At 44.8% G+C, this 11,449-nt stretch overlaps 1 pseudogene; it reads left to right on the forward strand.

Moving 5' to 3' along the window:
- Positions 1-600: 600 nt before the first annotated feature.
- On the forward strand, positions 601-10,285 carry LOC119339644 (annotated as a pseudogene).
- Positions 10,286-11,449: the final 1,164 nt, after the last annotated feature.

Here is an 11,449-nt window from a genome sequence, read left to right on the forward strand (position 1 = left end):
AACCGTTTGCTTCACCATCCACTGTAATACTATATAAGGCTGGCCATAGTGGGGTAACGTAAGGCTGCTACCAATGCATTGGTGCTTAGATGAGGTGCTAAGCACATTAAATAGCTTAGCAACTATACTTCCCAATGCATATGTGCTTAGCTTAGACTAGCCACAATGGAGGATAACATACACTAGTAACATACACATATCCCTAGACTATGTTACTACCTCAATAGTGGGTAGTAACATAAGTGTGGTAACATGCAAAGCTTTATTTATTATGTTATAGACTCATATTGCATTGGGACACGTGATGTTACAGTAACTAGCTAAGTTACTAGTACTACATCTCTCCTCATTAACTCATTGTCACATAAGCAAATTTGCTGAGTTGGACTCGATGTTACTACCGAAGTTACTCCCACTGTGGCTATGGTTGCTAAGCTTGCTTTATTTAATGATTTAGCAACTAAAGCTCTTCATGTACTGTGGACTTCCTTTCTTTAAATGTTTTGTCTAGGTTCACCTGTTTAGCATTGTTTCTTCCTGGGTCACCATACTCATCTCTTTCCTCTTAAATAATTTGCCACATCAGATTTTTTTGCCAACATGGAAGGATTAGCATCTGTACAAGGTGGAGCATTGGGAGGGGCCTAAGTAGTATCATGCACTTGGGACTCGCAAACATGCTTACGTGGCAGGTAATTAAAGAAGAGAGAGATGGTTATAGTAACATAGGTAAATACCGTAACATAATAAATGTGATGCTATTATGTGTCATGCATGGCAATAAATGAGACCATCTATGATACTAATCTATGATACTATGCACTATAGGGGTAGTAACATAGATTAGCAACATATGCATGTTACTAGTCTAAGTTACTCCCCGCTATGACCAGCCTAAATGATTAAGCTGCTCAGAGGAGAGGATGGGAGATTTCTAGTGCTTAAACTTCGGGAATAAGTGTTGCCGCTGTTCGGGAATAAGTGTTTGCCGCTGATTGAACTGACAAATCAAAATACAGTTGAGAACATGGTTGAAGAATTCAAATCTGGCAGAGTATTGAATTGCATTGTGACAAAAAAAATAGATTGATTAATAGAACTAGCTCCAGTTGTTGCTGAGCATGGAGCAGTTATTGCTAACAATGGAGTATTTGTTGTTGATCAAGCTCCAACTGCTGTTGAGCATGGAGCAGCTATTGCTGAGCATGGAGCAGTTGTTGGTGACAATGTTGCAATTGCTATTGATCCTACTCCAATTGCTTTTGGACCTTCTTTTGTTGATGTTGGTTCTGCTCATAAGACTGATACAACTGATCCTAGTACTGTGTTGTTCCAGGTCGTGGCAATCATGGAGGCAAGTTTGACAATCTATAATTTAGTGATCTTAGCGATATTTGGTATTTCAAGGTTATATGTAGGATGATAAAAAACAAACGTGTATGAAAATTTTGTATCGCATATTTCTCTATGCCTCCAGCCAATCTAAAAAAAATCCTCCTCCTCCATCGTTTTCTTTGTCAGTGAGTCCTCACACCCATCTTACCATGCTACATTCAAGGAAGGAGTGGTGCGAGGAGCTTTTCATCTCTGCAAATTGCACCCTTGCTTGTCGAGGACATGTGTCGATGATGAACTGCTGGAATTTTTATCTATTTGGGCCTAGCCCAATAGTAGTTTCAGAAATTTCTAATAAATCCTAGAGGCCCGCGCAGCCCATTCGTGCAAGGCAAGAGGTGGAACTAAAGTTTAGTCCCACCTTGCTAGTTTAAATAGGGTTGGACCTCTTTATAAGGGAGGCTCCTTCCCCACTTGTATGAGCATGAGAACAAGAGGGACATCCACGCGCGCTCCTGCTCCGTCGCCCGCCTCGCCTCGCCTCGCCTCGCCTCGTCACGACGCGCCGCGCCGCGGGTTGCGGGAACGAGCCGATGTAATTTTTTTGCCACGCACTACGGGTATACGAAAGGGCACACGAAAGCTGAAACGTTTTGCTGCAGTGGAGATTGAATACGAACGGCGCACCTCTTCGCCTGCTGCATGTTCGTTTCGTCTCCCTCATTCTCTTCAGCTCCCAGCGCAGCCTCTCGCCTCCTTCTCTTGCACCTATAAAAGGGAGGTCGCTCCTCCCAGAGTGACGCACCAGAATCTCTTCCTCCTATCGCCACAAGTTCCTGAGCACTGCGCTGCTGCTACGTTCTTCCTCATCCCGGCTTGCGGCGTGCACCGCACGTCGGGATAGTAGGCCTCCGAGACCGCACCTTTTGAGTCCTGTACGGGAGAAGGGTGATAAGGTTTTTGGGGAGTGCTCAGCGCGACTACTGGCTGCTTCATCACGGACGATCTGGTCGCCGACTACTACTTCCCCGATGACGACTTCTTCCCTGACGTCCACAACCTCCTCAACAACATGGCAGGCGAGGACACCGACCCCAAGTCCAGCGCTTCTGCTGCTGCTGTGCCGTACGTGTTCTTCTCCTTTCTGTTAGAAGTCCTGCTACAGTTCTTGGCTCTAGTTTCTGCCCTACGTATGTTAGGTTCTATGTCGTATAAGCAACTTCATCTAGTGTCTGTTCTAGATGTGTTTAGCTCAAGTTCATATATGCAGACGATGTTTACCTTCTCTCTGTCAGATTGCAGGACTTGCTTTATATTTGCTATTTTAGTCATGCTTTATCTAGTATTTCTGTTAATAAAATCATTTGGTAAATTGCTCATATTTCCAACAATCCAAAAACCTTATTATAGGCAATTTACCCCGAGTGGTTTTGCTGCTTCCATGAGACCTCCTATGTTTGAGGGTATCCACTATAAGAGGTGGCACGTGAGAGCAGTCTTATGGTTTCAGACCATGAGCTGCTATGACGCCACTCTTGGCAAACCTGAAGGGGAGCAAGATGCCCAACAGGCACAAGCTTTTCAGAAAATGGATACCTTGTTTAAGGCTGCTCTCTTAAGTGTTCTTGGTGAGAACATTGTTGATGCTTATGCGTTAATTGATAATGAAAAAGATATGTGGGACGCACTCGAGGCCAAGTTTGGGGTCTCGGATGCCGGCACTGAGCTGTACATCATGGAGCAATTCTATGGTTACAGGATGACTGAAGAGCGCTCCGTGGTTGAGCAGGCTCATGAGATACAGTCATTTGCTAGAGAACTTGAGCACTTCAATTGCATGATACCGGACAAGTTTGTTGCTGGGGGTATCATCACTAAGCTTCCTCCTTCATGGAGGAACTTTGCTACCTTACTGAAGCATAAGAGACAGGAGTTTTCCGTTCCGGATCTCATTGGTACTCTTGATGTGGAAGAAAAGGAGAGAGAAAAGGACACACGTGCTCGAGGTATTGAGGAAGGATCTAGTGCCAATCTGGTACAGAAGAAAAATTTCCAGTCCCACAAGTTCAAGAACAAGGGCAAGCTAGATGGTAAACCAAAGTTTGATGGGAAGAACAAGGCTGTACAACACACAAACTTCAAGAAAAAGAGTGACAAGAAGAAAGGTGCTTGTCATGTGTGTGGAGATCCTGATCATTGGGCTCCTAGTTGTCCTAATCGCTATGACAAGCGTCATCCTGGGAAAGGCGGCAAGACCGCTAATGTTGTCATTGGAGACACTGACATCAAGGATGCTGGGTATGGTATATTCCCCACTATTCTTTCAGTATGTCATTCTCCTGATTGGTTGATTGACACGGGTGCTAATGTGCATGTATGCGGTGATATCTCCATGTTTTCATCTTATCAGACCGCAGGGACTTCAACCGTGCTGATGGGAAATGGTTCAAGTGCTTCTATTCGTGGTATTGGCACGGTCGATCTGAAGTTTACTTCGGGGAAGATTGTGCGGCTGAAGAACGTGCATTATGTCCCCTCCGTCAATAAAAATCTTGTTAGCGGATCTCTTCTGTGTAGAGATGGCTACAAGCTTGTCTTTGAGTCGAATAAATTTGTAATCTCCAAGTATGGAACCTTTGTTGGTAAAGGCTATGAGTCAGGAGGCCTGTTTCATTTATCCTTATCAGACGTTTGCAATAAAGTTGTTAATCATATTTGCAACAATAGTGAATAAAATGTGTGGCATTCACGTCTTTGTCATGTTAACTTTGGTTGCATGTCGCGACTAGCGAAGTTGAACTTAATCCCTAGTTTCACCACTGTCAAGGGATCTAAGTGTCAAGTGTGTGTGCAAGTTAAGCAACCTCGTAAGTCTCACGTGACTGCGGAGACGAGAAATCTTGCACCACTAGAACTAATACATTCAGATCTATGTGAAATGAATGGTGTTTTGACAAAAGGTGGAAAGAAATATTTCATGACGTTAATTGACGACTCCACTAGATACTGCCGTGTGTATCTTCTGAAATCTAAGGATGAGGGCTTGAACTTTTTCAAGATCTATAAAGCTGAAGTGGAAAACCAACTTGATCGAAAAATCAAGAGGCTTAGGTCCGACCGTGGTGGAGAGTATTTTTTTAATGAATTTGATTCTTTTTGTGCGGAACATGGTATAATCCATGAGAGGACGCCTCCCTACTCACCTCAGTCAAATGGGGTGGCCGAAAAAAAGAACCGTACTCTAACTGATTTGGTTAACGCCATGTTAGATACATCGGGTCTCTCCAAGGCATGGTGGGGGGAGGCGATATTGACTGCATGTCATGTCCTAAACCGAGTTCCCACCACAAAGAACAAAGAGATAACTCCATTCGAGGAATGGGAGAAGAAAAGGTTAAAACTCTCTTATCTGCGAATATGGGGCTGTTTGGCGAAAGTCAATGTACCAATTCCAAAGAAGCAGAAGCTGGGACCAAAAACTGTGGATTGTGCTTTCCTGGGATATGCTTTTCATAGCATTGGCTATAGATTCTTGATTGTAAAATCTGAGGTACCTGACATGCATGTCGGTACGATCATGGAGTCGAATGATGCGACTTTCTTTGAAGATATATTTCCCATGAAGGATATGGCTACCTCATCTAATCAGGAGATGCCTAGATCATCGAATCAGGAACCAGTTACAATTACTGAACATGCCATTTCGATGGAACACTTTGAAAGTCCTGTGGAGGAGAACAATGAAGTTCCTACTAGGAGCAAGAGACATAGGACTGCCAAGTCTTTTGGTGATGATTTTCTTGTGTACCTCATAGATGACACTCCCAGTTCTATTTCAGAGGCCTATGCATCCGAAGATGCTGACTATTGGAAGGAAGCGGTTCGTAGCGAGATGGATTCCATCTTGGCGAATGAAACTTGGGAGATAACTGATCGTCCTTATGGGTGCAAACCTATAGGATGCAAATGGGTATTCAAGAAGAAGCTTAGGCCTGATGGTACTATTGAAAAGTACAAGGCTCGGCTCGTGGCAAAGGGTTATACCCAAAAGGAAGGTGAAGACTTTTTTGATACTTACTCACTTGTGGGTCGACTGACAACTATTCGAGTTCTACTTTCACTAGCTGCCTCACATGGTCTTCTCGTTCATCAAATGGATGTTAAGACTACTTTCCTAAATGGAGAGTTGGATGAGGAAATTTATATGGAACAACCAGATGGGTTTGTAATAGATGGTCAGGAAGGGAAAGTGTGCAAGTTGCTGAAGTCTTTGTATGGACTCAAGCAAGCACCCAAACAGTGGCATGAGAAGTTCGAAAGAACTTTAACAGCTGCAGGATTTGTTGTGAACGAAGCTGACAAATGTGTGTACTATCGCCATGGTGGGGGCGAGGGAGTTATGCTTTGCTTGTATGTTGATGACATACTGATTTTCGGAACAAATCTGAATGTTATTAAGGAGGTCAAGGATTTCCTATCTCGCTGTTTTAAGATGAAGGATTTAGGAGTGGCTGATGTCATTCTGAACATCAAGTTGTTGAGAGATGATGATGGTGGGATTACATTGCTTCAATCTCACTATGTGGAAAAGATCTTGAGTCTCTTTGGCTATAGTGCTGCAAGCCCTCTCCAACACCATATGATGCTAGCGTGCTGCTTCGAAAGAATCGAAGAATTGCTAGAGATCAATTGAAGTATTCTCAGATTATTGGCTCGCTTATGTACTTAGCCAGTGGTACAAGACCTGACATCTCTTTTGCTGTTAGCAAACTGAGTCGGTTTATTTCAAAACCAGGAGCTGTGCATTGGAAAGCTCTAGAGAGAGTTTTGCGTTATTTGAAAGGCACTGCAAATTATGGAATTCACTACACTGGGCATCCAAAGGTGCTTGAAGGGTATAGTGACTCAAACTGGATCTCAGATGCTGATGAGATAAAGGCCACGAGCGGTTATGTATTCACTCATGGAGGTGGCGCTGTTTCTTGGAAGTCTTGCAAGCAGACCATCTTAACGAGGTCAACAATGGAAGCAGAACTCACAGCACTAGATACAGCTACGGTCAAAGCAGATTGGCTTCGTCGGCTCTTGAATGACTTACCGGTAGTTGAGGAACCTGTACCGGGTATCCTTATGAACTATGACAATCAAACTGTGATCAGTAAAGTGAGCAGTTCAAAGGATAATATGAAGTCAGCAAGACACGTTCAGAGAAAGTTAAAGTCTGTCAGGAAAATGAAAAACTCCGGAGTTATTGCATTGGATTATATCCAAACGTCTAAAAATCTGGCAGATCCTTTTACTAAGGGTCTATCACGTAATGTGATAGATAATGCATCGGGGGAGATGGGTATGAGACCCACAATATGAGTTGTTCACAGTGGTAACCTATTCTTTGTGATCGGAGATCCCGTGAATTAGATGTGGAAGACAAGCTGTTGGTCAACTGGAAGGAGAGTATCCTTACTGTTAAAATACCACTCCATGAAGATGCAATACTCTCCTAATCTGCATGGCAGGTTGATGTATATCTTAATGTGTTCTAAGTGGCTCTTTGAAGCAGAGATGTTATCCTGCAGAACATCTTTTGAAGAACGCACCTATATGAGTCTGATTGTTAAACGTCGCAATCTATGAGAGTAGGGTTCTCTCTAGTAAACTCATGAAAGGTCACGGAGTATGACGCATAAGCTCCACCCGCGGGGAAGACCCACGGTAGCCACGTATCGGTCAAGGCTTTATGTGAAGCTAGATTTGCAGAAAACTTGCAGTTCAAGGCCCAGTCCACTCTTCAAGTTGCTTACTAGTGTAGCATAGAGTTCTAGGTGGAAGTTCAACTTAACAGTCTCCACTGCAGTACCGGTATATAAAACAGTGTTTTGGAACCAAAGGCAAGTTTTGTGTGCCTCTGGGATCTAGTGTGGGATTGCTGGAATTTTTGTCTATTTGGGCCTAGCCCAATAGTAGTTTCATAAATTCCTAATAAATCCTAGAGGCCCACGCAGCCCATTCGTGCAAGGCAAGAGGTGGAACTAAAGTTTAGTCCCACCTTGCTAGTTTAGATGGAGTTGGACCTCTTTATAAGGGAGGCCCCTTCCCCACTTGTATGAGCATGAGAACAAGAGGGACATCCACGCGCGCTCCTCCTTCGCCGCCCGCCTCGCCTCGCCTCGTCACGACGCGCCGCGCCGCGGGTTGCGGGAACGAGCCAATGTAAATTTTTTGCCACGCACTACGGGTATACGAAAGGGCACGCGAAAGCTGAAACGTTTTGCTGCAGTGGAGATTGAATACGAACGGCGCACCTCTTCGCCTGCTGCCTGTTCGTTTCGTCTCCCTCGTTCTCTTTAGCTCCCAGCGCAGCCTCTCGCCTCCTTCTGTTGCGCCTATAAAAGGGAGGTCGCTCCTCCCAGAGAGACGCACCAGAATCTCTTCCTCCTATCGCCACAAGTTCCTGAGCACTGCGCTGCTGCTACCTTCTTCCTCATCCCGGCTTGCGGCGTGCACCGCACGTCGGGACAGTAGGCCTCCGAGACCGCACCTTTTGAGTCCTGTACGGGAGAAGGGTGATAAGGTTTTTGGGGAGCGCTCAGCGCGACTACTGGCTGCTTCATCACGGACGATCCGGTCGCCGACGACTTCTTCCCCGACATCCACGACCTCCTCAACGACATGGCAGGCGAGGACACCGACCCCAAGTCCAGCACTTCTGCTGCTGCTGTGCCGTACGTGTTTTAGATGTGTTTAGCTCAAGTTCATATATGCAGACGATGTTTACCTTCTCTCTGTCAGATTGCATGACTTGCTTTATATTTGCTATTTTAGTTATGCTTTATCTAGTATTTCTGTTAATAAAATCATTTGATAAATTGCTCATATTTCCAACATGAACAACGTCCATGGAGGCAAGGCGAGTATAGGAAGCCTTAAAATACCGCAATGCTCACACGCGAATTTGAATGTGTGGTGTAGCCAGTCATCGCGTGACGGCCCAGCCGCCCGTTAACTCATCATGCAAAGTCACGCGCGCCATATAGATGGCGCAACGCCCATGGAGTAACAAAATTGGCTTCTATTCGTGTGTTTAATCTATTGTTACAATCTGCTTTCAGAAACTGATCTTGTTGCCATCTTGTATTTGTGGTCACGGTCACGTTGCTTGGATATGGATTGAAATTTCAAGGCGTTGTTTGCATTTGACAAAGTTCGATTAATTGAGGGCATGCATATACTCCCTCCATCCGAAAATACTTGTCATCAAAATAAATAAAAAGGGATGTATCTAGAACTAAAATACGTCTAGATACATCTTTATTTATTTATTTTGATGACAAGTATTTCCGGACAGAGGGAGTAGGTGATCAGTAGTGACTAGTGACTGCTCCTTGAGCGTTGTGCTATTGAAGGCTCGTGGAGTCCCCAGACAGCCGTCGGGTCCTTTGCAAGTGCGTTCGTGTTCACATGTAAAACCTGTCGAGTCATGTGCAAGTGCGTTCGTGTTCACATGTAAAACCTGTTGAATCCTGTGCAAGCGTGTTCAGATAACCTCATAACCATCGTCCTCTATATAAGATGGAGTAACGAGCTGGAATGGTTAGGCTGGTCACCATAGACGAGAACGGGAGAGCTAGTGCGTGAACTTCCAGGATAAGTGTAGCCACAGTTCTCGTACGATCCTTGTGATCTTGCCCATAGTTCGAGCTCTAGGTTCAAGTTCAACAGCTTCTTCTCCCACAAGGCCGGCCGGCCGGCGACTTAAGACGATCCTCCGTTGGTAAGTTCGTTTGCGCTCTCTCTCTCTCTCTCTCTCACACACACACACACACACGCACGCACGCACACACACACACACACATACTGGTGTGCGGCATCATAACGTTGCAAATTACTTGCAGCTGCCGATTCATCAATCAAACATGTCCTTTGCGGGTTTATCTGTCATCGCCGACGGCAAGATCCTGAGCAAAGCAGCCTCACCTGCCATAGCTGGCACTAGCCGGTACCACTTGCTTGTCGTCGAAGGCCTCTCGCGCACTCCAGCGGGCGAGCCCTTTTTGTCACGCTGCATCACAGTCGGAGGCACTCATTGGCATATCCTCTGCTACCCCAACGGCAATAACACTAACAACGCCGGCATATCCACTGGAACCGAAAAGCCTGTGAAGGCGCAGGTCGAGTTCAGTTTCGTGGACGAGACGGAGAAGCAAGAGCCGACATGCATCCATGCAAGCAGAGTACTCGAGTTCCAACTCTGGGAGGAGACAGAAGAATTCCACAAGTTCGTGCGAAGGGACGTCCTGGAGAAATCCAAACACTTCAAGGAAGACAGCTTCACCATCCGCTGCGACATCGTAGTCCTAGATCCGATATGCCTCGACACTTCGGCCTCTATGGTTGTGCCGCCGTCGGACATGCAAAGAAACTTCAACGACCTTCTCATTGCAGGGGAGGGCACCGATGTTACCTTCCAGGTCGGCGGTGAGACGTTTGCCGCACACCGCTGCATCCTCGCTGCACGGCCCTCTTTGGCCCCATGAAGGAAGGCACGTCGTCGGCTGTCGTGCAGATAGACGACATGGACGCGGCAGTGTTCAAGGCAATGCTTGGGTTCATCTACGGAGACTCTCTGCCCGTGCCAAGGGCGGATGAGAACGAGGGCGAGGGGGCCTCGCTGCAACACCTGCTCGTCGCGGTGGACAGGTACGACCTCCGAAGGCTTGGAGCGATGTGCGAGAAGAAGCTGTGTGAGCACATCGAAGTGGACACGGCGACCACCATTCTGGCACTCGCCGAGCAGCACGGCTGTGTCTGGCTGAAGAAGGCATGCTATGAGTTTCTCCGTTGCCCGGTGAACCTGAGGGCGGTCGTGGGGACAGAAGGGTTTGAACATCTCTGCAGCAGCTGCCCCGCTCTTATGAAGGACATGCTCCTCGGCGTGCTGCCGCCTAATTAGTAGAAGTTCATCTTAATGCAATTTCTTGCTCTCTTATATATTTTGTAATCTTCTGTTTTATGTGCTCGATTAGGAGATGATTCGTCCAATATCTGCAGGGAATGCAATCCGCGATGTTCAATTGAAATATGCAATTTCCCTCCAAAACGAGGTTGTACTACGTCCACAGTGTGATGAAAATTCTAATAGCTAGTTGCACTATGCCGTTGAACATCTTTGTTGTTAAAATTACAACTTATTTTAGAAGCTTAAAATAGCAACCATAATTTAGTCATATGAAGTTATAAACCTTATCTAAAAAATCAGAAATGCTTTTATCCTGCTTGTGATGCAGCCACATTGAGACTTAGGAACTTAGCAATTATGCATGATAAAAATCATTTTTTTAAAGACCACTCTAGAAATAAATAAATGAATTTGTATACTTTGAATAGAATGCCGAGGTTAGTATTTCAGTTTTCTGTAACATGCAAGCAAAGTGATCAGTATGGTCATCTATGGAATTGTTGTACGGAGGACCATTTCAATAAGTCATAGCAAGTTTATGATTTGTAGCAGTCTACAACCTCTGTAGCACATGGGCCCCCACACATCTGCGGGTAACTAATTTATAAAGATATAATTTTGAAGATATTACGGAAGACAATTTGATTTTTAAAATAATTAGCCCAGCATATAAAAAAGAAAGGGAGTATCAATAAGAAAATTCTTTGAGTATATTTGGAAGCATATTTGTGTCACTGGCTTTACTTCTTAGTATCCGATCCATACTTCAAATAGAAAATTTGATTGCATTTCAATTATGAACTGTTTTGTATGTCCTTCAAATTCAAAATTTATTGGTCATTGTTCATTGATAATAAGTTCTCATTGAACTTTCTTTTGGATTTGTATCCTGTTGTGTTGGAAATGCGCCCTAGAGGCTATCCTGTGATGATCTTGGTATCAATGAAGTTATCAATATAGTCCCTGAACATTATTGATGATATATACCAATAAGTATGTGACTTTCTTGTGAGACTATGTGGTGTGTGGTAATTTTTCTACTCAGTTTCTAGTCGCCAAGGTTGTGGACTCACATTATTTAACTAGTATGAAACATAGTGCATGCCTCTATCTCACAAACAATGTAGCATTGGATGCTAGCCCGATATGTGTTGACTC

This window comes from Triticum dicoccoides, chromosome 7B, assembly GCF_002162155.2.
Source record: "Triticum dicoccoides isolate Atlit2015 ecotype Zavitan chromosome 7B, WEW_v2.0, whole genome shotgun sequence".
In the NCBI taxonomy this organism is placed as follows: Eukaryota; Viridiplantae; Streptophyta; class Magnoliopsida; order Poales; family Poaceae; genus Triticum; species Triticum dicoccoides.